This window comes from Bombus affinis, chromosome 1 (assembly GCF_024516045.1).
Source record: "Bombus affinis isolate iyBomAffi1 chromosome 1, iyBomAffi1.2, whole genome shotgun sequence".
Classification (NCBI taxonomy): Eukaryota; Metazoa; Arthropoda; class Insecta; order Hymenoptera; family Apidae; genus Bombus; species Bombus affinis.
Window position 1 is genome coordinate 18,572,067 of NC_066344.1, and position 27,924 is coordinate 18,599,990.

General features: G+C 30.7%; 2 protein-coding genes and 1 long non-coding RNA gene across 24 annotated transcripts in view; 2 read left to right on the forward strand and 1 right to left on the reverse strand.

Annotated features, from left to right (window-relative positions):
• LOC126917895 (5-hydroxytryptamine receptor-like) overlaps nucleotides 1-27,924 on the forward strand; it is a 318,089-nt gene that overhangs the window by 235,965 nt on the left and 54,200 nt on the right. The window lies entirely within an intron of this gene.
• LOC126918090 (uncharacterized) overlaps nucleotides 1-27,924 on the reverse strand; it is a 702,612-nt gene that overhangs the window by 143,058 nt on the left and 531,630 nt on the right. The window contains exon 4 of one of the 5 annotated variants that reach the window (XR_007711217.1): nucleotides 2,645-2,797. The exons of the other annotated variants lie outside the window; for them this stretch is intronic. This is a non-coding gene — a long non-coding RNA (uncharacterized LOC126918090). Of the gene's footprint in view, nucleotides 1-2,644; nucleotides 2,798-27,924 lie in introns of those variants that run through there. 5 annotated transcript variants of the gene reach the window in all.
• LOC126917565 (protein cycle) overlaps nucleotides 1-27,924 on the forward strand; it is a 366,148-nt gene that overhangs the window by 142,494 nt on the left and 195,730 nt on the right. The window lies entirely within an intron of this gene.

The window sequence follows — 27,924 nt, forward strand, 5'->3', positions numbered from 1 at the left end:
TTGCGCCGTACGTTGCCAGTGATGTACGTTCCTAACATATAAGTTCTAATAAACGACAATATATTTCTATAACGGATGTCGCGTCCATATTTGTGTGTCCTAAAAGGAAAATCATAAAAAATGACTTTCAGATAAAATTTCATTCGTCATTATATGTGCCCTTCTATGCAGTGTAAGTTTGTCTCTGGAGAGTTTGCACGCTACCATTAATGATAGAGATATTTAGATGTTTCCGTAAAGCCATGAAGCAAATGTTAATTTGGATTATTTCAATTATTACATTGTATATAATTAAATCCTCTAATTTCTACATTCGTTAGATTATTGAAATTTTTATATCTTCTTTCCTCTTCTTTTTCCTCTTTACTGTATATTTTCCATATTTTATAGAAATAATATAATAAATAATTTCCATAAATAGGCTGCTTGATATTAATGACACATACAATAATAATAATTAATATCATAATTAAAACACTATACAAATACATTAATACAGTACAGCGATAATTAGACTGCGGATTTTCATGGAAATTCATATTTTTGAGAATATAATTAAAAAAGTAGAATCACGGTAGATAATTGTTTCACCTACCAAGTAGTACAGAAAGCATTATACTCTGGATATTTTATATATTTCTTTATATTATGCGCATTCTATGCAATTTTGCACTTTGCATTTGCAATTTGCTATAAATGCATAAAAATCCAGTCAGTTAAATAATAATACATAAATTACGTACACATATATAATATGACATAGAAGAGAACAAATAGGATATAGAGATTTATCCACTGATGAAAAATTTGAAGAGCAAAAATGGACAGAATACATAAATATATAAAAATCTGCGATCAAAGTGTTATAAATATAACATTCGTTGTAACATTTAATAACTAACCAATTTCTAGGTTATATTTTTTAATTATCATCGCAAAAATATAAATCATAAATTGTATAAATATCCGCAATATAATGGTACATAAATAAATTAAATTTTTAAAATATAGGTCCATGTATATGAACACATAACCATCAAGTCATATAGGCATGTACAGGGTTGAAACAGTTTGTCATTCTCACATATTCTTCTCTATTTTAACCAGTCATGTTGGATCTATAGATCTTTTTCAGCACTCTCTGTCTAAAGAGAACAATACTATATGTATATCATAATGAGCTCCATCCATGAACAGAACTTTGTGAGAAGAACTCGTTGCTTACGCAATGCCACCGAATAAACTAGTTTCTGGTCTCGCGTCGATGTGATACGTGAAGCGTTTGTTAGGCGAAATTCTAGGCTTGCGACGCGGGGTGTGTTCGACATGGGCGACAAGTACCTGGTTAGAAAACGCGATTTGCTTTTTCGATCGAAACTTATGCAAATTTTTCCCGGCTGCTCAATATGGCGCGATTTTTATGAAAATTGACCGACTTTCTCAAAGGAGAACACGGTCTATATACGCATATGGATCAAGTTTAATAGGGATGAAAACTCATTTTCACTTTACCACAGGGACGAAGAATTTTTTCCAAGTGGAGGAAGTTATTAAGGTTGTTCTTATTAAATTCTTTCCGGACTTGTTGGCTTTCATTTCGGTATTTGTTAAATATATTATTTTTAAGTGGATTTCGTAGCATTGCAATAGACTATCTTGGACTGGATGACTCAGTGTTATTTATCGAGTATCATCATATTCCTATATGCATAATCATAAATAAAGCTACATATATATGTCGGGTTTTCATTAGAATTTTGGGCGCGTGATAATTCTTCATTTGAATTAGCCATCATGTTGCACAACAGAGATTATTATATTTACACGTATAAATATGATTTGTACAAAGTTTAACGAATAATTAGCTTAACGATTAATTAGTTTAACGAACAATAAGTTTAATGAATACTTTTGACAATGTTCTTGGGTTGAATAACGAACCCACGGTCAACGGGAAAACTCTTTATACAATGAAATATATTTTGTAACACACAGTGATGTTAGCTCAGGCGCTCGGTTACTTTCTAACAGACTCACAAGACGATATCAGCAAACTCTCGAAGGTGATCACAAGAATAAAAGACTGATACGATCACATTTGTCAATTATATATTGATCGGGGATATGTTGTTAATACAGCGTGTGTCCCACAATACTGGCAATTCTCTGTTAGGTAAAACGTGCATCCCGTGACCGTGGCTACGTTCGGCGACCAGTTATGTCACCTCGAGCCCAAGTATTGAGATCTTCCCAAAGAAAGGTCCAATGTCCCTACATCTCCGACATATATAATAATTAAATATAATTTCTTTTGCGTTCCAAAATTTTCCAAGCAATTTAATCCTTTTGTCTGAAGATCCTATATATCAGGTCTGTAAGTATGAAAACGGAATTTGCCTATAGATGGCCCTAGCTGATAATGTAGTTATCACTAAACTGCGTCATTGATGCCAAAAGTCATTGTTGACATCTCACGAACATTTTCGACTCAGAACAATACAAGTTTCATACGACAGCATAGTTTGTAATAGCGTTGAACATGTCGAATTTTGTGCCTGGAAACTACGATTTGCAGACAGTATTGATTTTCTGTTACCATTTGAAGAAAACTGCTGCAGAATCGCATCGAATGTTTGTCGAAGCTTACGGTGAGCCTGCTCTTGGTAAATCACAGTGCTTTGAGTGGTTTAAAAAATTCAGAAGTGGCAATTTTGACGTGAGGAACGAAGAACGTGGATCAGAAGGGTGTGATCTATTATGAGCTGTTAAAACCTGGCGAAACCGTTAATACTGAGCGCTACCGACAACAAATGATCGATTTGAATCAAGCTTTGCGTGAAAAACGACCAGAATATCAAAAAAGGCAACACAAAGTAATTTTGCTTCATGATAATGCACCATCACATACAGCAAAACCGGTGAAGGAAACGATCGAAGCGTTCAGTTGGGAAATACTTTCGCACGCGGCTCACTCACCAGACTTGGCTCCGTCCGATTACTATTTATTTGCATCGATGGGACACGCACTCTCTGACCAGCACTTCACTTCTTACGAAAATGTACGAAAATGGCTCGATGACTCAAAAGAGCGACAGTTTTTTTTGGCGTGGCATCCACCAATTGCCAGACAGGTGGGAAAAATGTATAGTTAGCGATGGACAGTACTTCGAATAAAATATTTTTAATCATTTTCATACAATAAACGTGTATTTTCTATACAAAAATTCCGGTTTGATATTTACATACCTGGTATATCCATCCTTTCCTCGCAACTTTTCATCTTGAACGAAATAAAAGTTATGATCGGTCACAATTACGTGATTGACGTCGCAATATGTCAACGTGAATATGCCCATTCAAAGGTTTCTTCACTCGGTGATGAAGCATCGAGAGCACGTTCGCCCTAGTTCATTTGCGAAACCGTATTTTACATTTAAGAATAAGCAATATCTTCGTTTATTACTTGCCGGTTACATATACCGTTCCATATCACTAGCTATAATTTTTCGAACCGACGTATCGCTGTTATTTTGTTATCCTTGAACTCAATGTTGAAGGGAATGACATCGGAACGGAACACTATCCGTTAAACTCGACTATGTTATCGATGACATATCTACCATGGAGATAAAATTGTCGCCTGTTGGATTGGAAGCCGCGGAGTTAGCAAAGTGAAAACACGTATTATCTCCAAAAAGACGAATAACACGGTTACGGAAGTTTGCGTGGAAACAATATTTTTCTTTTGATTAATTTTTCCTAGGACTTCTGTCAGATAAGAAACTTTGAAATTGCAAACTTTGTGATGTCTGACATTGATAGTTTGGTAATTGTTTGTAAGTTTGGCAGGTATGACTACTTTTTTTGTTTTCTATATTTTTTCAGTTAATATATCTGATCTATCTGATATATCAGTTAATATATCTATGATCTGATCGTCAAGTTATAGTTTATGATCAATATTTTTTATTTTATGATCAATATTTTAATTATTATCGTTTCGGATAAATTAAGTTGCGAGAAAGTAAGATTATTATAAACACTTTTGTCCCCCCACCAAATATTAAAAACAGTTAGTTGATAAAAGTTCAATAAAATTAAATTTTGCTATATCGAACAAAAATTATTCAATTTTATATTTTTATACTGTAACATTTATTATGGCAAAGCAAATTAAAAAAAATGCAGTATCTGAATAAAGTTTTCGAACTTTTTTTACTTTCTTTGTTTATAATGATACAGTCTAATTGTAGGCTTTAAATAAATTTATGACATTAATGGAAAATTCCTATATTTTAGCATCCTCGGTGATTTCCTAGTTTGTCTACATATAATAATAATAAGTCAAGAATCGATCCTAATTCCTGTTATCAAAGAAACGGAATTGCATTCCCTTTGTACAGTTCCAATGTTATCCATAGCGCGTGAAATTGGTTTTGTATATTTATTATATATTTTGTAGCGCAAACTTTAAAAAATTTGCATATACATAATATCTGAAAGATTGACTATTGTTTTGTAAATGAGAATTGGAATATTTTTAATTGACTTGTTATGGAGTTTCATTAAGTATATATTATATACTTCTTAGTGTAATGTGACACTATAACATTTGCCATTTTTATGCCATACTTATTTAAATAACACGTTGCTTGAAAAGGTCCTAAAATGTATCATACATTGATGAATTGATAAAATATCTAATACATTGTAGGCCTCTTACATCGTATTAAGTAGACGTTTAGTAAAAATTTGTTAAATAATCATGTCAATATTTTGTCATTTTTTGTGTTCAAACAGATGTAATAATTTCGAATCACCTTGAGGATTATACACTAAATTCGAGCTACTAACTAATTTAATGCAACAAGAACTCTTAATATTGGGAACTACAAAGTACTGCTTAGATGTCCTAAAAACGTGATATTTTATTCAGTTTTGTTGATTCATCAATTATAATTGAGTTGAGCATAAAAGCGTATAAAAAATTCTATTATTACAACTACACTTCAAATAAATTAAAATATTACTAACACTCATTTTTAATACCTTGCACGATAGTATTCACAAAGAGATTGTTTTTTGTGAAATAGTATATCACATTTTTTTCTAACAAACTTTGCTTTTATTTGATATTTGTTATAAAATAGTATTCTATTGTGTAATTAATCAGTTATGTTGTTTACAATGATATTGTGCTTCTTGTACTATTTGTGGTGAAAGTGTGTTTAAGGAACCAAGAAAATTTCCTAGTCGATTAATCTAAGGACGGAAGTAAGTGACATAAATGCACATGCAATGTGTCATTAGAGTAACTGTAAGTTACTAAACAATGGTAACGACGGTACATGCCGAACCACAAACGGTTCGTCTAATTGCTATGCGTACATTCCATGTGAGATTATTCAGAGAATAGTGGAATAATATATAGACATAAAGGAAAAGAAAACTTATCTTAGTGATAAATAATTCGTTTTATTATCATTATAATTTCTTTGAAGAAAATGTGTATAATCTAGAAATTGCCCTTTTTTTAAATTTTGCTACAAAGTATATAATGGATAATTGTCTGTTTAAATACTTTTGTAATATTTGCAAAGGGTATGTTCGCAATAAAATAAGTACTTCTTATCTTCTTTAAAATTTTGACGATATAACCACAATGCAAAAAAATATGGACAACGGTTTTAAAATAATATAAAAATAATAATATAAAATAATAATAAATAATAATAAAAGACGTGTCGGCTTTTTCCAGTCTTTCGGTTTGCATCACAGCTGTTAATGTTTCGAGTCACAGGGCTTGTATTTCTTTATCTGTTGAATTGTTCGAATTTTATTAACATATACTTCCGGTGCCGTTAAATCGGACAATCAGGAAGGCCACTTGAAATTGGAAGATCGCGAAATTTAATTATTCAAAAATTTAATTACGTTTACTCGTTGCTCCACTGTGAATTTATCTATTATAATTTTCCAAAGAACAAACTTTAAAAATCTGGAAAAAATATTTTTAAATATACAATAGAAAAAGGATTGTAAAATCTTTTAATGAAAAAGTGACTTATGGGCTACCCTGTATAGAAGACAAAAGTATCCGTATGGAGCAATTAATTAATATAAGTATCCTCTCTGTTATTCCATGTTATGAATAATATTTTGGAGGCTTCTCTTTTTAACAAGCAATTACCTGCAATCAAGTGGACATAAACAATACTAAGTTTTGACTAAGTTTTGTCTAGACGAAGTATTATCTTACTAAATTGACAAAGAACACGATTAACGTTTATTTGTGTATATTTATTGCTATGAGTATCCGCGTATAACATACAATTGCACATATTTGGACTTAATAATATAGAAAATATTGCTTTCCATATTTCTACGTTTCAAGTGTACGTATATTTTTACCCCTTACTATAGTCGTGCCTCATTACATTCGCAAAGAAATTTCAAAATATCTTACATAACAGACATAACATATTCACGAAAGGTTTCTAGAAATGCCCAAAAAACTTACGAAAGACAAAACATTATCTTCATTTATAAAATTTAATACAATATCGGAAATTGTGTCGAGAACGAACGGACAGATTAGATAGGACTAAGTAAAGTCAGAGTAGATGTCAACTAAGTAAAAATGCGATTATAAGCGAACAAATAAGAAAAAAAAGTCGTTATTGTAGTATCGGGGAAAATTTAGGTATACATTTTTTCCTGATACTATTTATAATTTGTAATTTATTTACGATAAATTAGTTATACTGATATTAATTAGACAGAAAACGATGATTGTTTAATTTGGAACTAAATGTAACAATCTTACTCCAATTCGACCACTCTCGCAACTGGACAACGCTAACAACTCAATCTTTCAACAACGCTAACACCTTTCGCAACACGACAACGCTAACAACTCTACTCTCCAATTCCTCGATTAACTCTGACCTCTCGACTCACTCTCACTTCTCGATCAACAACAACTTTTTAAATTCAAATCGTCCCATTAGCGTTATTTTTTCCTCTCTCTAATCCCATCCTGTTAACGCTCCGCAAGGACTAGATGACTTTAGTCACATAGGCTTTTTTCCCTATGTAAACTAACAACCAAAGGACAGACGACATTGTTTTGATCGATCTCTAATCAGGCTTTTTCTTCACGATACTACATTATATATACATAACAGTAAAATAACACATCCATTCGTAGGTAGCGAGTTGTTAGAAAAGAAACATCCAGATAATATCAGATGATGTCGTGGAAGGGTATAATGTGACATGAGAAGCGAGTCCTCCCCTTGGGCCATAATAGTTTGCGCGTGACAGACGAAATAGACTCGAGAAACAAGATGGGTTTGAGTCAAAGGCGCGTGATCTCATATCAGATTCGCTTACTCTACTCATCCATACTCTGAATTCGCATGCGGAAGGATGATGTAGAGCGTTTCGAAAGCGCGTCTATCAGAAGGAATGGTATATATTTACCACATACCGGCGTAAAGTCTGAAATAGATATATATATATGTATAGAAGTATCGGTTCTCGTTTGGAGTTGCATGAAAATGAGGTGAAACGCCGATAAGGAGTTCCATTTCCTCGTCCAATAAAATAAAGCAGTCTACAAAAGCTTGACACCTCGATACATTTCGAATTTTCCGCTAGAGATAACCTTCAAGTCATTTACTTGTCTATAGCTATATAGCCGATGAAGTCATGTTTGAAATGAGAGAATATTTCGTTACTTACTTAACTTGAGTCACGAGAATAAACGGAATTGTACTGCTGATTAAAATGGGTAGTGTCGTCTTTGGAAATTGTAAAGTCTCATTACTTGATTTTGAAACTGATGTTCAATATGTGGTTAGTTTTAAAGATATTCTGTCCAAACGAACAGAAACGAGGATCTTCGTATGAAGATGCTGCTTTTAAGTTGGTACATTAACATTCAGAACGATTTCTTTCCAATAATTGTAACAATGTCGCGGCGAAAGTTGTTCGCAACAGCAAAAGTTCGTAAACAGTTGTAGAATTTTTCAGAAGATCAGAAGTTGGATGTGTGAGCAATTCGTTGTAGACCCTGCGCGTTATGTGCACATGAAAATTTTGAAGATTAACGCATTGTCTGAAAATCTATTGCTTGCAATAGTTGCGTATTTGATAATAAAACAAGTGTCGGAAGAGAAAGGAAGCGTTAATGCTGGCAGAAAAAGATTTTCAAAAGCAAGAATCATGTCAAATGGAACAGGTTTAATAAAATGTTTATTATAAAACGAAATAAGATTTAAAAACTTGACAAAAATTATAACGTCATACGATGACCGTGAAAAATTACTCAACATAATTGCGCAGCAAATATAACCAATTTCAACTGACGAAAGATTATGCATCACATTATGTTCTTTAGAAACGGATCATCCGTTTCTAAATTCTTATGTAATGTACGTGTATGTGAAGCTTTATTAGGAGGCGACAAAGTTCTGTGACGGTGAAAAGCTTTCACGTGTTAGGTACAATGTACCTAGGCATGTTCTAGACTTGCGAATAGTCCCTTTGTACCGTCTCCTAAGCGAAATGTGTTCGTTATTCGTAGATGAGTTCGTTGTAACCAGCTCGCATTTCGCAAGTGTCCACACTGCCAGTGAATATGGTTGGTGAACAGTGTGGACGTGACATAAGAGGGTGCTTTGCGTAGAAGCAACGCAATATATTCACTCAAAATAGTATTATTCGTCTGATAGAAACTCTAGTTAGAGGTTCAATTTAATACTCTATTTAATACTCCGTACTAACTAAACTAATTAAGATACATATAACCTGAATACTTTGATAAAATGCACAGATTATAGTAGTTCATTTATTTACCAAAACTATAAATCGGAAAATGTGTTCTAAAATGATGAGTTTCATTATCTTTGAAACAGATGCAATGTGGATGAAATTGCATAGGATTATTTGTGAAAATCACTTACTTCAGTCGACTGATCTTAGAATCTATTCATCTTTTACTAAAATGTTTATTTAAAAGCTTAGCGAGCCAATCAAATTTATAATATCTTTTCACGTGTATATATACATACAACACTTACTTAGCTCCTATAATAGAAACTACGATACGTATAAAAGAATCAAGCATCGTTTGTATAATTATAAACAGTACTGTATATGCAGCACAACAATATCATTTATAAGAATTCTAATCGATTTTTAATAAAAGCAAATGTAACGTATAATATATTAATGGCGACTAAATACAATATTTATTATTTTCTTGAAATATGAAATTGACAGATGTACATATACCATTAATTTACATTATGTATTTCAAAATTTTGTATCAGTATATAAAAACATTGAATTTGAATTTTAACATTCTAATTTTTCGAGTCGAACGATGCTTATAAAGGAATGCGATAATTCTGCTGAAAAGTTAACACCTATATTTCAAGTTTTGGAATCCAAAGACATTTATGGTATAGAATTTTATGGAATAATACAAAATTTAACTATTTAAGCTGAGACGATACGAAGAGATAATCTATGAGAACATCTTGCGTAGAAAATAATTAGCGTTAGGAATAGCTAAAAATCGATTAGAAGAGTGAACTCATAAACCGATGTCATTTTGAACAAAATTATGTTGAGGACCAAAAATTAATGATTCAGACCAAAGAAATTCCATGCTACGTGTAAAGATAAAAGATATGATGGCATATTAACATAAAAACGGAATTAATGATAAAAATGAATAAAATTTAATTTTTATCTTAACATTAAATGTAGCATTAAGCGTAGGATTTTAATTAAAACGTTAACAAATTTTTTACTTCAACTTCACAACTTTCTTTAAAGCTTTTTTTATTTAATCATTCTTTCATTCTTAAAATAATGTTCCACTTTTCACAAGCTATATGTCAAATATACTAAGTCTTTACGACAATTTCCTCGGCTCTTGCTGTACTTGATTTTATCAACACATACCTATGTAAATACAAATACATGTAATACATGTATAAAATATTACAAATATTGAATTGTATAATATTATATTTTATTTGAAATAAAAATGTACAATTTTAAAAAAGTTACGTTCTTTCAAATTGAACGGCTCAAAACTGCGGAAACATTTAGGATAATTCAATACCATAAAGTTGGAACATGTAGTATAAATAGTTATAACTTTATGTTAATAAAGACTAACAAAAGCTTTTACTCTTTACAAAATTTTGAATGCAAAACTATTCGAAATTAGAAATTTTCTTTAACATGTGAAAACACGATTTAACTTATTTCACCGGCTACAAATACAAATATGACTTAATAATATTCTAGGTATAACATGGAAATTAGAAACGAAATTCAATAACTAAACAACTTTCTCAAAGGAAAAAAGGATTTCTGAATGACTAATTAACTCGCTATCATTGGCTAAAAAATTAATTATGAATTTTGCACCTTTGGAATTTTATCTTCGTATTTATACTTAGCTGTGGGAGTATACACTTACACGCAAAATATACTATTTACTTCATTTAATTTACATTACATTTGAAATCTAATTATTTTATGACTAATTATAAATCTTACATAATTATGAACCTCATAATTATAATTCATGTTTGCAAATAATTATCTCTATGAGCAACTATCTTTTCGTAGATAACCACAGAATGAGAATTTCTGAAATGAAACGTCATCACTATTGAACAATTCATTTACGAAAGTTTTATCGATTTATACAAATGAGACCACGAAGATCGCTTTATACTTCAGTTCCAATCTTCCGGATATCGATTTCCATTTGTCAGCGCATTTTTCAATTATTTCACACTGTTACGAATCTTCAGTGTCCCATGAAATTAGCAGGCACGCATCTCATCGCAAAAAGTAGAGTACTTTTACTTCTCAATTGTCGATACTCCTATCGATAGTTTCATCGTGAACGTCTTGATTACGCTGTCAATGAGAAAATTGCTTTTTCAAAAGCTAGTCGCGCAAGCTCTTTAAAACTATTTTCTTCATTTTTATTTGTTCTCCATTTTTATATAGAAAACTTAATTTTTATCGTATTTCCAGCTTTCTCGTTTCCTGATTACCGTACGTAGTTAAATCACGCAAATTGCAATATTGTTAATTCTGTAAGCCCGTGATTTAATTGACGATTAATTGTTTCAACGTTCTCGCGCAAGGAGATTCCTTCGACCCATCAGACAGGCGAAACATTCCTCTCTTAATTGCTCGTAATTGCGTTTTTCATCTGTTTGAATGCAGTCGGAAGGACCGTCACATAGGACGCAACCCAGTCAGGGCAATTGATTTCGTGTACAAAAAGTAAAAAGGAACGAACATCGATTTTCAATTATAGTTCATATCTTGGTATTGCTGCGTTGGCCAAAGGCATTGTTTTAGATCGGTACCGCACTGCGTCTCTCTGAAAATCTGACCATGGAATATTTAATATCAGGCAATTCACATCTGAACATTTTTTACGGAATCACGGATTATTAGTAAACTTTTTGGAATTACGAATCACTTGTAATAATAAATTCCGCTTTGTATTAATATGTAATAAGTTGGTAATAAGTTGGTAATAGGTGCAATAAATAATGTAATAAGTTTAGTAATGAAATAAATTAAATCCATTGAGATTATCAATTTGTTTACAACTGATATGGCTACTCAATTAATTACTCCTCATTAGTAAACTGCGGATGTTCACATCATTAATATAACTAAAAAAATAGAACTTGAATAAAAGTTTTATTTTATTTTACATTTTATTATGCATCACTTACTAAATATTGACAAAATTTCCTGCAAAATATTATAAAAAGACCATGACCTTGAGTATTTCAAAAATTTTTACACAATGCGTATTCTAAAAATAAATGCATAAATACCTTTTATTATTAAATTATTATATGCACAAGTCATAGTAATTAGTATTATTAGAGCCAAAAGTTTGTTTGTACAATTAAGCTATTATTACTAACGATATTTAATAAATCACAAGTTTCGAGTTACAAATGCCATTAAATATTTTCTATAATAGATAAATTTGGTAATAAATTTAATAATGAATAAATAAATAATATATTATATAATATAATAAATAATATAATAAATTTAGTAATGAAATAAATGAAATATTATAGGTAACTTTTATAAATTATTATTTTACACAATCAGTAATCTGATTATCCTATTTTGCAATGTAATAGATTATTTTATTATTGAAATTATAAAATTGTAGAAAAGAAGTCTGTAATTCACAACTTGGAATTTATAAACTCGCTAATAATATTATTTGGTAAATTTTTATGTAAAAGGACCTCATAATATTTAGTAGGAATTGTTTACGCGTGTAATTTTTAATTTTTTATTAACTAATCTCAATAATGAAGGGTTTACATACAAAATATTTCGGTACAACTATAAAATACAAATAGGTACAACTGAGAAGTGTTTGTGGAAAAGAGAAAAATATAGTTTTAAATATATATATATAAACTATAATATATATGTGCATAAAATAAATATAAAAGATAAACTAACGAGCAGGAGAAAGGGTGGAAAGGGACGGAGTTTAAGAGTCGATTTTAAAAATTAACGGAAACAATACGTTTAGTAAAAATTTTGCGTGAATTATAGCTTACAAAGTCGAATTATTTATTGTATTAAAAAGTAATAAATATACCTTTAAGAATTACATGCGTTTGCCTAATACATGATATCAAATAAAAGATAACAAATAGTCTCTATATCATATTTATTTCAAACTATCGAGTTTTAGTAACTGCACATAAATCTAGGAAAATGCTTTAGCTTCTTCATTTTTTGATTATATTTCAACCTTGGAAGCAAACGTTCGTAATAAATTTCTTGTCTATAACAATGTCAGGGTATTAAGTTACAAGAAAGAAATATGATCTCATTTAACTTAAATCATAACAATTTAATAACGAATTAAAAGTGTTCGATCAATTAATTGGGTAATTCTTTAAGTGGAAACATTTATAATTATAAAATTGGAAGTTAAACACAAATTTATCTAACTGGTTGAATTTTAGTCTTCGGAAATATACCGTGGATATAAAAAGTATTTGCACGCCGTTATTTTTATTACAGCATTTAAATACTAATGAATTGGGTACAAGTATATTAAATTTATATATATTTATATTTATTTAATTTACAATTATATATATCTATATTTATTTAATTTACAATTATATATATATCTATATTTATTATTTAATTATATATATTTATTTATAATAAATATATTAAATTTAAAATATTATTTAAAAGTTGGAAAACTCACGAGTAAAAAAATGATTATGTTCAAGGAATCAAAAACTCGAGCGATGAGTTAACTCATTTTTCTCGGTTAACAAGTTAAAAGCGAATACTGATGAAGCATAGCCTAGTATACATACTTGAAGGCTTGCCAAAATGCAATAAAGCAGATTCCATTGAACCTCAAGGATACTTGAGATTAAACACAAAATGTGTTATGCATGCATCTTTTATTATACATATTATTTACCACATCAGCACAAGAATTCTTTTGGCATAGTTCTAGTAATTAACACCTTCGTAAATTAATTGATAATAGAATCATGGCTTTCATTTATGTTTTACTCGCTTCTAATTAATATGACACTAGTACTGAAAAATTGTTCTATACCTAGAAATTTGTTGTATTATAGTTCTGAAGTTTGTATGAAGCATTAGTGCTTATAAATAATACTATTTTTAGATATTAACAATGGATTTATATTAAATGAAAAGTATCTTACATTGCATTTAAGAAAGAAATGAATAAGGGAAGACGTGATTTCTTTTCTTTCTGTGTAGGTAGTAAGAATGCAGAATAAGTAAATAAAAATATATTAAGTTAAAACATTTGTGAAGAAGATGCTAAAATAATTTTTCCATCATCTGTAAGATCTATTTAAGAATTTAGTTATTATGAAAGATAATATTATAAACACAAAGTTTCAATGTTAATAGTTTAATAGGACTTCATTATCAGAATCTAAAAAAAGTATTTTTCATATACTTAATTGTTGATTTTGGCTATAACATATCTGACTTCTATAATTTATACGTCTCAATTGTTCTTTGTAATATATTTAATATAAATACGACTGTATAGTGTTTTATGTTATTATTGTTTTATGTTATCTAATTATTATTTTATATGTTATATATTATTTTTTATAATTTTATATATTATTGTTTTATGTTATATTGTTTTATGTTATCTAATTATTATTTAAATACATAAATGATAACTCGAAACCTAAATAGAAATGATGTAGTTGTTCATTCATATACATTTTGGTGTATTTATCTATTTACCGATGAGTCTCTAAATAAAACAAAGCTATATAATTTCTTTAATTTTTCATTAACCACTATAAGACGCAGGTAGCGACTTAGTTGAAATTACAGGTTGAGTTTTACCATTTTCGGAAAAGATCGGTTTATCTTAGAAGTCTATCTTTTAGTAATTGTAATGTTCGATTAGAACGTTTGAAGTAAACTTCTATAGAAAAGGAATTAATGCGTTTGCTATTTATTTCGTTCGCTTCATCCATCTCCATTAATGTTTAAATACAAGACTCTGATAGGAACTAAAACCAGTGGACGGCGGCCAAAAAGTTTCCAATTATAAAAGATACTATATGCAAGTTAAAACAAGAATGAATTACACATAATTGCAGTCTATACTTATGCAGACGCAACGAAAAACTGAAATCATTGAAACATGCAGAACACGTTTGCCTCAATATCAATTTGAGAGATAGTACGAATCGTTCTTTCTCGGGGTATAATGAGATCCACACAACATTTTCACAGTTGAACGACGTAAAGGATAGAATCGATTCTGCAAAGGAGTATTCTAGCAGAATACCTAAATAGACGCGGAGTTAGCAGATTCCCCTGCGCGCATGAAATGAATTCACCTAGCAACGTTCTGTTTTAGATCCATCGCAAAAACCTGTTCCATGTTTCTCTGTGTAACGAAAAAGGTTCTTATCGTGACTACTCGTAGAATTTTGTGCTTCATTATAGCGTCTGGTGAATCAGGAGCTTCTCTTTCACTCTTTTTCTTTCTAATGTTTACCTCCAAAAAGAGCAATTTCTCACGCTCTTTTCATTCAAATGCTTTACGTTCGAAATACTCCACCAGTTTCTTTATCGGTGTATCGCGATTCGTATACAGGATGTTCACCACTGTTCATTCGAATTTAGTACGTTCTGTGAATAAAAATAAATCCAACACGTCACGCAACAAAAAGTCTATAAGTTTTTCATTAAGAAATTATGACAAAAATATGGAACAGCTTTTGGCTTCCTGGTACAATTGACTCTATATATCTCCATCCTTTAAATATTTATTTATGGGACAGTCTAGAAGGAACAGCCTATAATACAGAAATATTTACAAGGAATTAATTAATCGTGAGAATTAGTGTTGCATGTAAAGAAATTAAATAAAATTACAAGGAAATTCAATCTACGTTAAATTCAATAGTACGTTGACATCAGGCTTAACCCCTTAATCTACGATTTACGTTCGAGAATTTACGTTTGGTCCTATCACCTACTACGGGCTATGCCCGTAGTTGTAGGTTAAGGGGTTAAATCGGTAAGAGTGGGCGACACTTAGAAATGGAAACAGATTTCTGCCCGTAAGTATTGGAACACTTAGAGGAAGTGAGGTTACCTTCAGAAATTATTAAAAAATAACTCAAAAACTGTTATCTGATTCGAAATTTATGTAAAAAGGAACGGAGACTAGGGAATGTTTATATATTAGAAGATTTTTCGTTTTATAAGGAAATAGTCTATTGGAATAAAATGAATAATATAAAACAAAAAATCTATTACTTTCTTATAAAACAAAAGAAATTTTTGGGACAACCTAATATATTACGTATAACATTTAATCTCTTCTCATTGGTGATAATTACGTCCGGTCGCTATCTTAACGAATTTTGGCAATCGTGTTATTAATTTTTTTATGCATTTGTTCCTAACTAATTTCGATTTAAATTTCAGATAAATTTCTTTAATTTTTGAATCTATTTTATACAAATTTTTTCAACGAGATTTAGATCAACGCATTCAGTGCTGTACACAAATGACGTTTCTGTAACACGTATCCATTTGTTCTCGTGTTATCCGTAAGAAAATAAGAAACTCCAATGAAGCGTACGATCACGTTTTCCGCATTGAATGTATTAGAGGGCTGTAAATACCAACACGTACATTATGTTTCTCTTACAATTCGTAGAAATACTTCTTCTAAATCCTCGCATGTATATTACATGAACAGGAAATCACGATTAATCGTTTCCTTTATAATAATTTAAATTAATTGTCGCGTATTATGTGAAACCAGGAGATGTCGTAATAATTATGAACACAAGTATAAGTAATACTAACATTGTATAACATTTTAGTTTTATTTTTACACGCATAAAACACACTGGCGAAGTTTGTGCGAAACAGTATGCGACATTATGTACACATACAATACGTATGCGCTGCTTTTTGAATTTACGTTGGCGAACATCGGTCAAAGGAAACAACGCACAGCGTTGAATAAATGGATGAAACGAGTGGAAAATATTTTTATGTTTACCAGAATGCTTACAATTAACGAAACGGTATAGTGAACCGTTTCTCGCAAGCATCGTGCATTTCGTTTCATTTTGTTGATAAATGAATCTCTTAGGGATACTCGTCATTACAATTAACTGAGTTTGAAAAGCTCAATTTTCGCCTGATGAATAATTCATCGGAGACGATCCTCGATGATTTTCACCAAAGTCAGACTTCAATTTCTTCCTGTTACTGCCAATCAATCAGTGTATAATTGCTTGAATACTGAATAGCTGCCGCTTACAACTCGGAAACAGGACTTTTCGTAGCGAAGAACACGAAACTTCTCGCGAAATGAAGCGTTAACCTAATTCGCCGCAGTGCAACGGCATTGAATACATTTAGCAAAGGGAAATCCTGGGCGAAGAGAACCGATTCGATTGCGAGGATCGCTCGAGCGGCACATAAAGACTCTTCCAATCGACAGTTTATTTCCCTTGGAATCTTTCAAATGAGTGCATTCCGCTGCGACGAATTTGTTTCTCCACTTCTACTTTGCAATTCTGTGCAGATACTTGCCGTATTCCCATGTATAATTAACGTGAACCCTACTTTTCTCGTTCCATTACATTTGTCTCGTTTGCATTATAAAAAAGAGAAGTAGAAAGTAAAAGAGAAGATGCACGCAAATAATTAAAATTAATTGGCGTAAAATATGCCTTTCTGAGGAACTAAAGATATTATCTACGTGCAACTGCTCGACAGCTTCCAGTCATTTCTATAATTAAATCTGTTTCCTTTCTGGCTGGTTCTTGTTAAGTTTATATATGTAAAATGTACAGTAAAAGACAAAAGAAAGTTTAAGAGAGAAGTAGTACGAAAAAAACACCATAATTTTACAAAATGGTATATTTCACAATAGTAATGAATGAATGTAATATACAGACTGGCCTATAGTGTAAGTAGGACAAGCCATAGCTCTGGAACTGTAGAAGATAGAAAAAAATTTCATTAGGCAAAATTAAATAGTTCCTGGAAATTTAAATAGTAAATCCTGGAAACAATGACATGTAAAAAATGTTAGGATCACTTCCACTCTTTTAAATAAATTTATAAATTTGGTCGTACATCAATCGATGCATTTTTTATCCTTCTATATAAAAGTATTGGGACATATGTATCTGAAACTGCTTAATTTGAAAGATATTTCAATTTTCATTTCATCAAACTAAAGGTACGAAAGACAACGTAAACAAACCTAAAACCATTGTCTTGTCTTTCCTTATCTTTCGCACGATAAGTTTTATAAGTTGACACAGCTTCCGAAATAATCAATTTGCAATCCAAGTGTCCTAATATCTTTTTATAGAGAATACTTATATGTTATTTATAGTGATTTCTAAATATTCAAAACGGAAAACTTTCGGAGTGGGCATCTACATTAGATCATACATCATTCGAAACCGTTTAATTTGCCTAATGAAACTTTTTTCTGATTGCTATCGTTTCAGGACTATAGCTCGTTCCAGTTATATGGGACCAGTATACCGCAGAATAGCTTACTGTCTTCAATATGATAGAAAATATCTAATATAAAAGGTCCGGGCACTCACAGAGCACCAATTTGAAATTTTCTTTCGTCCACCACTGTAAGATATGCGTATCTTGTATTACGTATACTATAAGATATACACTTTATCGATAGAACGCTTTAATTGAAGGTATTTTCAGAAAACGGGAGGAAAAATCGATCATTTTCACGAAATTGTTTTATTTGACGAAAGGGACTTTAATTATTCAGATTTTGATACTCAATTTGAGTAGATTCGGTAGATTTGAGACATTAATATTAAATTTAAAGATATCAAAGGAGGCTTTGATTATTATTCCTGCATTCTCTATCTATTACTATTTATATTACATATTATTACTGACACGTATGTTTTCATATCGCAATGTAATTATTATTTATATTACAAAAGTATACGACGCTAACTGCCATTTCCAATAGCAAATATAGGTTCTAATTAGCATAGCAATTAGCATGTCTCATCGTGGATGCGTTAAAACGTATCTGTCTGGTGAAGTTTCATAAAAATAATTATCTCTATATTCTTTCTAATATATTTAACAAAGAAAAGGTCTTAAATATTATAATAGGTTTCCTCCTTTTTACAAATCACTAGTTTTGTATTATGTTCTTTTGAAGACTTTTACGTACCTTAATCCTTTCAAAACTAATGACACAATACGTCCAAAGACACCTCCAGCTGTCATAATAGAAACAGCAGCCATTCTTATGGTACAGTGACAACTTAAAATAATTGAATAATATGTCTTTAGTCTAAGGCCCAGTTCAGACGAACAGCTCCTCGATGTTGGGTTCCTACGTCATATATCTGTCTTTGTTGTTTTTAACTGGGAAAACAAAGAAAATATAATGACGCAGTGAGAACTCAGGTTCGTTTCCACTGGACCTAATATGACTTAAATAAAGAAGGAGCCTGTTATTTATGTACACTTGGTCCTTCATACATACTAAAGATTCCACTAAAACTGATGTTAGGTCATTCCCTTTGTTTTTTCTAAATTGAACGTATTAATTAAATTTAATTAAATTTTCTAAAAAAAATAGCCATTCGTTTCAAAGAATATCGATAATGTAAAAAACAGCTATAAAAATCGGAAAATATAATAAAATTATCTGTAATTATCCTTTTGAAAGGATAATAAACATATGCATGGATTAACGTGATTCAAAATAATGACATAAGTTGACTATTTTTAAAGAGAAGAAATGCTAAAAGAATTGTTCTGCTAACATCATCATCACCGATAGTTTTTTTTTAAATGTAACTGTGTACATACAACTATGTATGTATGTGCACACGTGTATATATATGATCTTGCTCTGGTAAACTGGATGTATCATACTTAATGTTGTATGATGTTAAAATAATTCCCTTCACACAACGTTTATTTCTTCTTGCACCTCCATGTTATGAAACACAATACGTAGCGTTAATCTCCTTAGAACATATTAAATTATCTTTCATACTATGACTCAGAATTCATACTATGTACTTAGTTGCATGACATAAAGAAACTTAACCTCACAAATTTACTCAATTTCTTTTGTACAGTCCGAGAACTTGTAATTGGCTGTCAATTATCTTCGAAATTTCTAAATAAAGCAAATTGTTAGATGTGTTACTATAACTACAGTTATAATTAATTTGAAATGTTGCGTTCTGAAGGGAATTTCTTAAAGATTCACATTTCTTCATTATTTAGAATGTAAACGTTTAAAGTTATATTTATTATGCAAATACGAGTATCCACATAGGTAAATATTTACGAAGAGGGAGCTACCTCCGATTTCGATAATTTTTAATATCCTGTTAAAATTGTTAATTTTAATATGTCATCGCCTTCAAAAGTGTTGTAAAGGTTTTAATTGACGGTCACTGTTTATTACTAAATCACTAAAATACATATTCGAGCTAATATTATTTACTACGAAATTAATAGGTAGTAATTATTTTCCAAACTACAAAGTCAAATAATCTGTGAAATTAACATCTATTGACCTCTTGAAAATCAATGAAACTAATATCCGTGATTGGTAATGTGTTCAACTGGACATAGACTACCCTAGAGCCATCAGAACTGGCACTGATGTCACCTGGATGTCAAGGTTGACGTTTGCGATCTCTAAATCATGGAAACTAATATCTGTGATTGCCAATATATCCAACCAGTTGTAAGCCTACCTCCGGTAATTAGATATCGACAATTTGCTATTTTTGAATTTGAAAATATTCATTGCGTAGATATTACATTAAGTATCGATAATTGCAATCGCGGAAGACAAGAATGATCATGACAAAATTATAGGAATAGATATCGACAAATTTGATATCGTCCATTTTCCAGTTCTTATGATTAATATTAATTATTGCAAAGATCTTATAATTAATACAATTGTAAGAATTTTAGAATAAGTTAAATAGATATTGATGATTTTGAAACTATTTGCAACTTATTAAAGCTGGTATTGGAAATACTAAATGTCTTTTAATTAGGACACATGTCGATAATTTTAATTTCTTAACTAATCTCTATTTGATAGTACGTTTATACAATCCTATTTATATTGTAATATACAGGATGGTTGGTAACTGGTGGTACAAGCAGAAAGGGGGTGATTCTACGCGAAAAAAGAAGTCGAAAATACAAAATAAAAATTTTTCGTTTGAGGCTTTGTTTTCGAGAAAATCGACTTTGAATTTTCGCTCGGTACGCGTGCACTTTATCACGTCTCGTTATAACGGATCTCACTATAGATCGTCGTATACATACTAAATTATTAACACTGTATATTAAATAACAAATAAATTACAAAATTAAATCGTATCATTAAAACACTTTTTCTCTTTACAGACCAAATAGGTTGCTAAAAATACATTTTTATTTCGTACATCGTCCGAGTCTCGTAATTGGATGAGAGTTAAACCTTCATGTACAGCTTACAAATGGATCATTATTTAAATAAATAACATATTTATTTCTAATATTAATGCTTAATAAAACGATAATGAAACATCTCTTAATCGTTTTATAGTAGCATAGAACGCACTAACGTACTAAGTATTTTATTTTAATAAAATTAATCTTTGTATGAAGTATAATAAGATTTTTATGGGTAACTGTATGTAATTTTCAACCCTTTAACAGCGATATTGTTCTCCGCTTCAAATTACTAGAACATGTACTCACCAACGATTCGGAACTATCCAATTCCACCACTGACTTCGATCTCAATGGTTCTGAAAACAGCATCAAGTGCCGCTGAAGCACGAAAAGTACAAGCGAAACGCAGGCATTATTGACTACTGATTCCGATGATTCAATAGCGATAATTCTGGACACGTCGTAGTCAGTCACGATAACAGCCGGTTCGTACTAGTCAATACCGCCAAGCATCAAATGTGGATTGATAACGGTGAGTCTAACCTGGTGGAATTTAAAGAAGATAACTCGACTGGCACAACTTGGTAATGACGGCCAGTGAAAGTCGTGTTTGTTCGAGGAAAAAGGATATCAAACCATAGACAATGATAGAATTCGCATTTTTTGGCTCCTAATATTTTGTCGTACCCTATCGAGGTCATTAATATCCAAACCCTCAATTCAAAGATCGTTTCCCATAGTTCCAAAGATCATGCGCGTCGAATTACTTTCGACCATCGTATTACATTTTCTGCTATGTTCTTGATCTAAATATCTTGTCCTTGTGCAATTATTACCTGGCACGGTGCTTCTGCGAGCGTTAACCTGTGTCTAGTAGGGTGCAGTCTATCAGACCTTGGAAAATTTTATTTTTATGGAAATATGGAAAATATCCGTCGTGAGAAGTTATATCATGACTTGCTAACACATACTTTGCTACTTGTGTGTACACTATGGTTCAAAAGTATCCAAATCTTGCTTATATTAGACAAAATGCGTTTTAATTAAAAGATCACGGATAAATTAAACTGCAGTGATTTTATTTTGTATAAAATAAATGTCTAAATATTGATCACAAAACATTTTTATGAATACGCCAAGGACTCTTTTTACACGGTTTTTAAGCTTGTTGTTAACTTTGTTATTAGCTCTTATACGGTTTATTTAACACCTTTTGGTTAGAGTTATACGATTTTTTAAACATATTTTATAATTTCACTGTAGATGATACCAATTTGAGACGTTTGAAATGGTTTTTACATTTGCAGAATTATTAAATGAAAAAACAAAACATATGTCATCACAACTAATAAAAAAATGAGATGATCAGACGAAGGGCATTTCAAGCGACGAAAGTGAATTCCTTCCAGTAATAAGAAAAAGGTATTAAGTTAATTAATACGAAAGTGGCGACGAATGAAATGTCAATCTTTGAAAAAACAATTTTTTGATTTTCCTAATTATTCATTGCTGACTGTGATATTGATGGATGATCTAAAATACAGCATCGGCTGTTTATATGACTGTTGGAGTCCGATAATATTATATTATTTCTCATTTTGATACCATTCGGATTGGATTAAAGACTATGAACTTAATTCATTAAATTTTCTACACAGGTATTTTTCATATTAAATTAAATTGACGCTGTGGCCAAGAATATTTCTTACTGATTAAATAATTATGAATTCATACTGGAAAAAATTTGACTTTTTTTCCTTTCTTTTGGAGAATCCTCTTTGCTATTTGATCATTATCAGTGAAAACATGATATATAGTATATATAGAATGATAATTCTAATATATACAATAAATATATAAAATACCCGAAATAAAACATTCATTATAGTATCAAATACATGAAACAAATTTCTATTTAGATTCCACTGCTTTAGTTATACATATGTAAAAATATTAATCTATTAAAAAATTTTACAGGAACTTTTTTAATTTGCATAAATATCTATAGTTTATGAATAATATTAAGAAAGATCTCTTTAAACGTGCTCACATATTAAATTTAAAATGTTGCATTTTCAAAAATTATTTTTATTACTGGAACTTATATCTAGGAATGTTCATGACATTTATACGTGAAAGAAAGGAGAAATTAAAATGCAGACCTTAAGGTTTCTTTTGAAATACATACGATAGCATCTCCATCGAATATTAAATTAATGGCCCCTTACAGAACGTTAGTTCTTTCGTTACTGCCCACAGACCTGTTTCTGATCATAAAAAACATTTGTTACCTTTGGTACAATCTACATAGTAATTACTAAAAGAATAGTGTGATGTGCTTGTTACGCGTCTAGCTACCATTACCTTAATTAACCGTATTCGTTATGCCATGCTTGCGATATTAGAAAATTTCAAGTTCTTCATTACATATCATTTCTAGTTTACGAAAAGGCATATTAATGTTTCCCAAATATTTTTTCTTTTTTTATATTGTACATTAGACGTTATTTATTTATTTAAATTATTATCTTATTAGTAATGAATTAACAAAACATATAATCGCATTTTAAAAACCATTTTTTAATTGCTATGTATTTAAGCATGTTTACAGTTTCTACTATTTGTTTAGACTTAAATTTATATGGAACTTAAGTTTCATACCATTAAAAAGAAATGTTGAAATTTTTCTTGTCTCGAAAAATGTTCTAGTTTCTAGTGTCGTAATATTTTTATTGCTAAATTCTTTTAAGCATTAAAGAGAAATTTCTAATTTGTACGATTTAATTTTTAATCTCTTGTCTTATAATGTATTTCATGGCTACACTTATTAAACATAACTATTTGCATTTAAAACTCTATGATTAATGTAAAAATCATCAGGATATTTGAACTTAAGTCCGAAGATTATTAATCTTATGAATCGAAAGGAAATTTGAGATTAAAATGAAGATTTAATTCTAATATAATTATTATTTGTAATCTGTCTACCATAACATATCAATTGTGTGTCAGTAGTGTGACTAAGCAATTAACATTGCTCTCTTGTATATTATAACAAAAATTTCTTGTCAAAATATTTATATCTTGTCAGGATATTATTCGACCTTGTTATTTCCTTACATACGATGATTTACATAAATATTCAAACATTTCTTTCAGGATGTTTAATAAATGAAATGCGCAGAATACAGTACAATTGTGAAGGTATTGTAATATGTATTAAAAACAGTATAAGAAATAAATGTTAGAATTTTAGGGTAGTAAAATTAGAAGATAATAGAATCACACATAAATGTGCATTATTACTTCTTATATTAATATATCATCTTATGTTAATATAGAGTTGAGTAGAGCTTGGCTGCCAGAATGTCCGTAGGTCGGCGTTTTATACTACGCAAACGGAATGCGTGATGGTACCAGAAACGAGAGTATTCTATATGCAAAAGTATATCGAAAATTTAAAATAAAATTTCTTTCATTTGAAATTCCGAATTTGAAAAAAATGAATTTAGAAATTCATCGAATGTGTACTGAACTAATTTATAATTAAACATGTCTAAACTAAATTTTTATAAACATGAAAATTTTTCAATAAAAACGGAAAATTAAATAAGGATATTTTATTTTAAATATCGACAAGTTTTGCGTGAAAAATCTTCTATTACTATCGTACTTCTATTCTATCGTACTACTTTTCTTTTTTAATTTAGTTTTTACATTAATTAATAGCTAATCACATTATATGTAGTTATTTACATGCAAACCTATACCTATGTATATAAATTTTTTCTTTAGTAATATACATTCACGCTTATTACATAATTATTTACGCTCCTTCATATTTCAGGTCATTAACATAAACCACATGAACAGGAAATATTATTAAACCTGCTTTCATTGGAGGACGTAGTTGTATTTCAAAGGAGTTAAATTTGTTAAGGTGCTTTTTAGCATAATTTCATTGAGTATCTTACTTTTGCTTGTTATTGAGTATTTTTCTTTTCCTTGAGTATATCATTAATAAAAATATTAATATAAGCACCTAATAGGAGATAATATCATTTTATGTTGCTAGTTCAAGTGACGCTATTAAATTGTGGGACTATAACATAAAATTTGCGTCAAATGATGGTTGAATAGTCTAGACATGTAGGTAGAACCGCATAGTGCTATTAGTAGTAGTATATTTGCATGTTTCGTATATGCAATTGTAGCGGCACTCGACAGCAAACTTCCCAACGGTTTCTGTCCCGTGCCTCGCTACACAAAGACTCTACCCTTCGAACAAATGATTGCCAGATGTCGATACATTCTCACCGAATATTTACAGCGAGCCTAAGGACCCGCTATAAATCTTAGGATTCATGCAGCTAAGATTCTCTATAGAGACAAATAATCTTTGTCTCAATAGTCCCTACACATACCACCCACTACGGGAAATCTGCTTTTTCTCACGTACGTCGCTCCTCGCTAGCAACTTTCTCTCAAGGGCAAGTATCATCCCTCTCCAACCACCAACTCACAATTTAGCCAATTAACAGCGACGTCCATTTCCCTCACTCTCTGAACTAACACTTTTCTTAACGAATCCGATGGTTCCGTATCCTTAGACACACCCAATCACAGTTTTCCTAAGGAGCATCATCGCGACAAAAATTCATTGGATTCTATCGCGAGCCGCGAGGCAAGTTGGAAGACGCCTATCTGAATTGTTCGTCCGCAGTCGTACGTAATAGCGAATCTGAATTTCTCGACATCTGTGCAATCGTCTCGACTTGAACCGCTGCGTAAAGTATCGCCCCGAGCTTGAACTTGTAATCTCGAACCGATAATTGTACCGTGCTTTCGGCGCGCTAGTGTATACCACGAACACAAGCAAATAAATAGTTATTGTTAAACAATACCGAGTGATTCTTCTATACCTATCACGTACGTCACCTCACAATTAATATTATCTTGCATCGAAGGAACACTAAAATTGAAACTGTCATATTGCTAGAAATACACATGATATTAATGATATTATATATATACATACATAAATATTCATGATATTATTCCATCCTTTTCAAAACTTTAAAATACAATAATTTTGTATTTTTTAGAGGTGAATAGCATAAATAGCTTTTTTAAAAAATAAAGTACTAAATACAGGTTAGTAAGTAAAAAGGAACTTGTCCTTTATTCAGAGGAATAAAAAAAAGCTTAATCAATAAAATTAAATATGCGCTATAGTATGATACATAACACAATTTTTATGTAATAAATAATATAAATATGTACTATTTCTATATAAAATATAAACATTCGTTTTCACATTTGTATGATCCTTTCACTTTAATGCAGAACTCATATCAGTAAATCATTGATCAACGTGTATTTTCAAGTATTTCTTCCGTTTTCCATAATGTACAATATGAATTTTCTGTTGTTGATGACTGGACTTAAAATCTTTAAGCATCTCCTCAAAAAAATATCCAAATGCTTCTTTTATTTGCATCTACTCTATTGTATCGAATTCTGGTAAATACAAAAGTAGGTTTTACAAAGTAAAATTTGTTAATTTGTTCACAAATGTTAATTTTAGAATTTACATCCATTAAAATGATATGCATACTTTTATTTTTCTTGACGCCAGGGCCCATAATATTTGAGACCTTATCATTTGCCATTACTTTTGTTACATTATTCTTTTACTAATATGATCAGAATCATCAGGCTTACCAAAGTTAGCGTCCTCTTGATAACCATCTAATATTCTTTTATAATTCTTTAAATTCCTTTTAATAATCATCAACTTAAGAATCTAAATCTCTAATAATTTTAAAATATCTAACCTAATCTAACTAAATTTTAAATTGCCAATTATGTACAAATGGAGGTCTCAACTTCAATTTTGTTGAATTTCGGATATATCGTAGAGGAGAGGGTCCTGAGTAACGTTCACTTCGTTCGAGGCGTGGGATGATCGTGGTCCAAAAGTTATGATAAAAAGATAATTATAAAATTACATCTACTTCAACATAAGCGGTTAAAAATGAAACTGTATTTGTATAGAATTGTGATCATAATATTGATAAGCTAAGGTTAGGTTACGTTAGATTATGCTATGTTAAGTTAGGTTAGGTTCGGTTCGGTTAAGTTAGGTTAGGTTAGTTTAGGCTAGGCCAGATTCCATGGGTGGGTGATAGGATCTCAGATCCTTCTAAAGATTTAACTTTTGAATCACGGTTGTTTCTTGCATCAAATAAAGTGCATGTTACTCAGGACTATCGCCTGTAAAACATATCTTAAGGTCAAGGTCATCGGAGTTGAGGCTCTCCCTTATGCATAATTATCTTCAAATTTTATTACAATTGTATAATTCGAAACCCCAAGAAAAGGTTCCTTAAAAAATCGGTGCAGAAAGTAAGAGCCGCATTGGATTGAAATATGAAAACGAAAACCATCGAGCAAATACAATAATGAAAAGAATTGTTTTGAAAAAATAACTCATGCAAGCCTTTAGTATGAAAAGCTAACTGAGCTATCTCGTAGAAAAGTTTTCTCTAATAGTGAATTCGCCGATATAAGAATGGGTATAACAATGATACGTAAATAAAACGCACCGTTAAGTTGCTTAATTGGCAAAATGTACGATACACACCCTGTTGTCTGGGACAACTTGAATTTACGGCTGGCCTGCCGATAAAGTCCAGCGTACTAATTAACTTTTATAAATACTTCACACGTTTTCGTAATAACGATGACTTGGCAACAGATGGCAACGCGCTCCACGTGTCCACAATGTAGATATTCCGAAATTGCACGAACCTGTACCAAACACATCCTCAA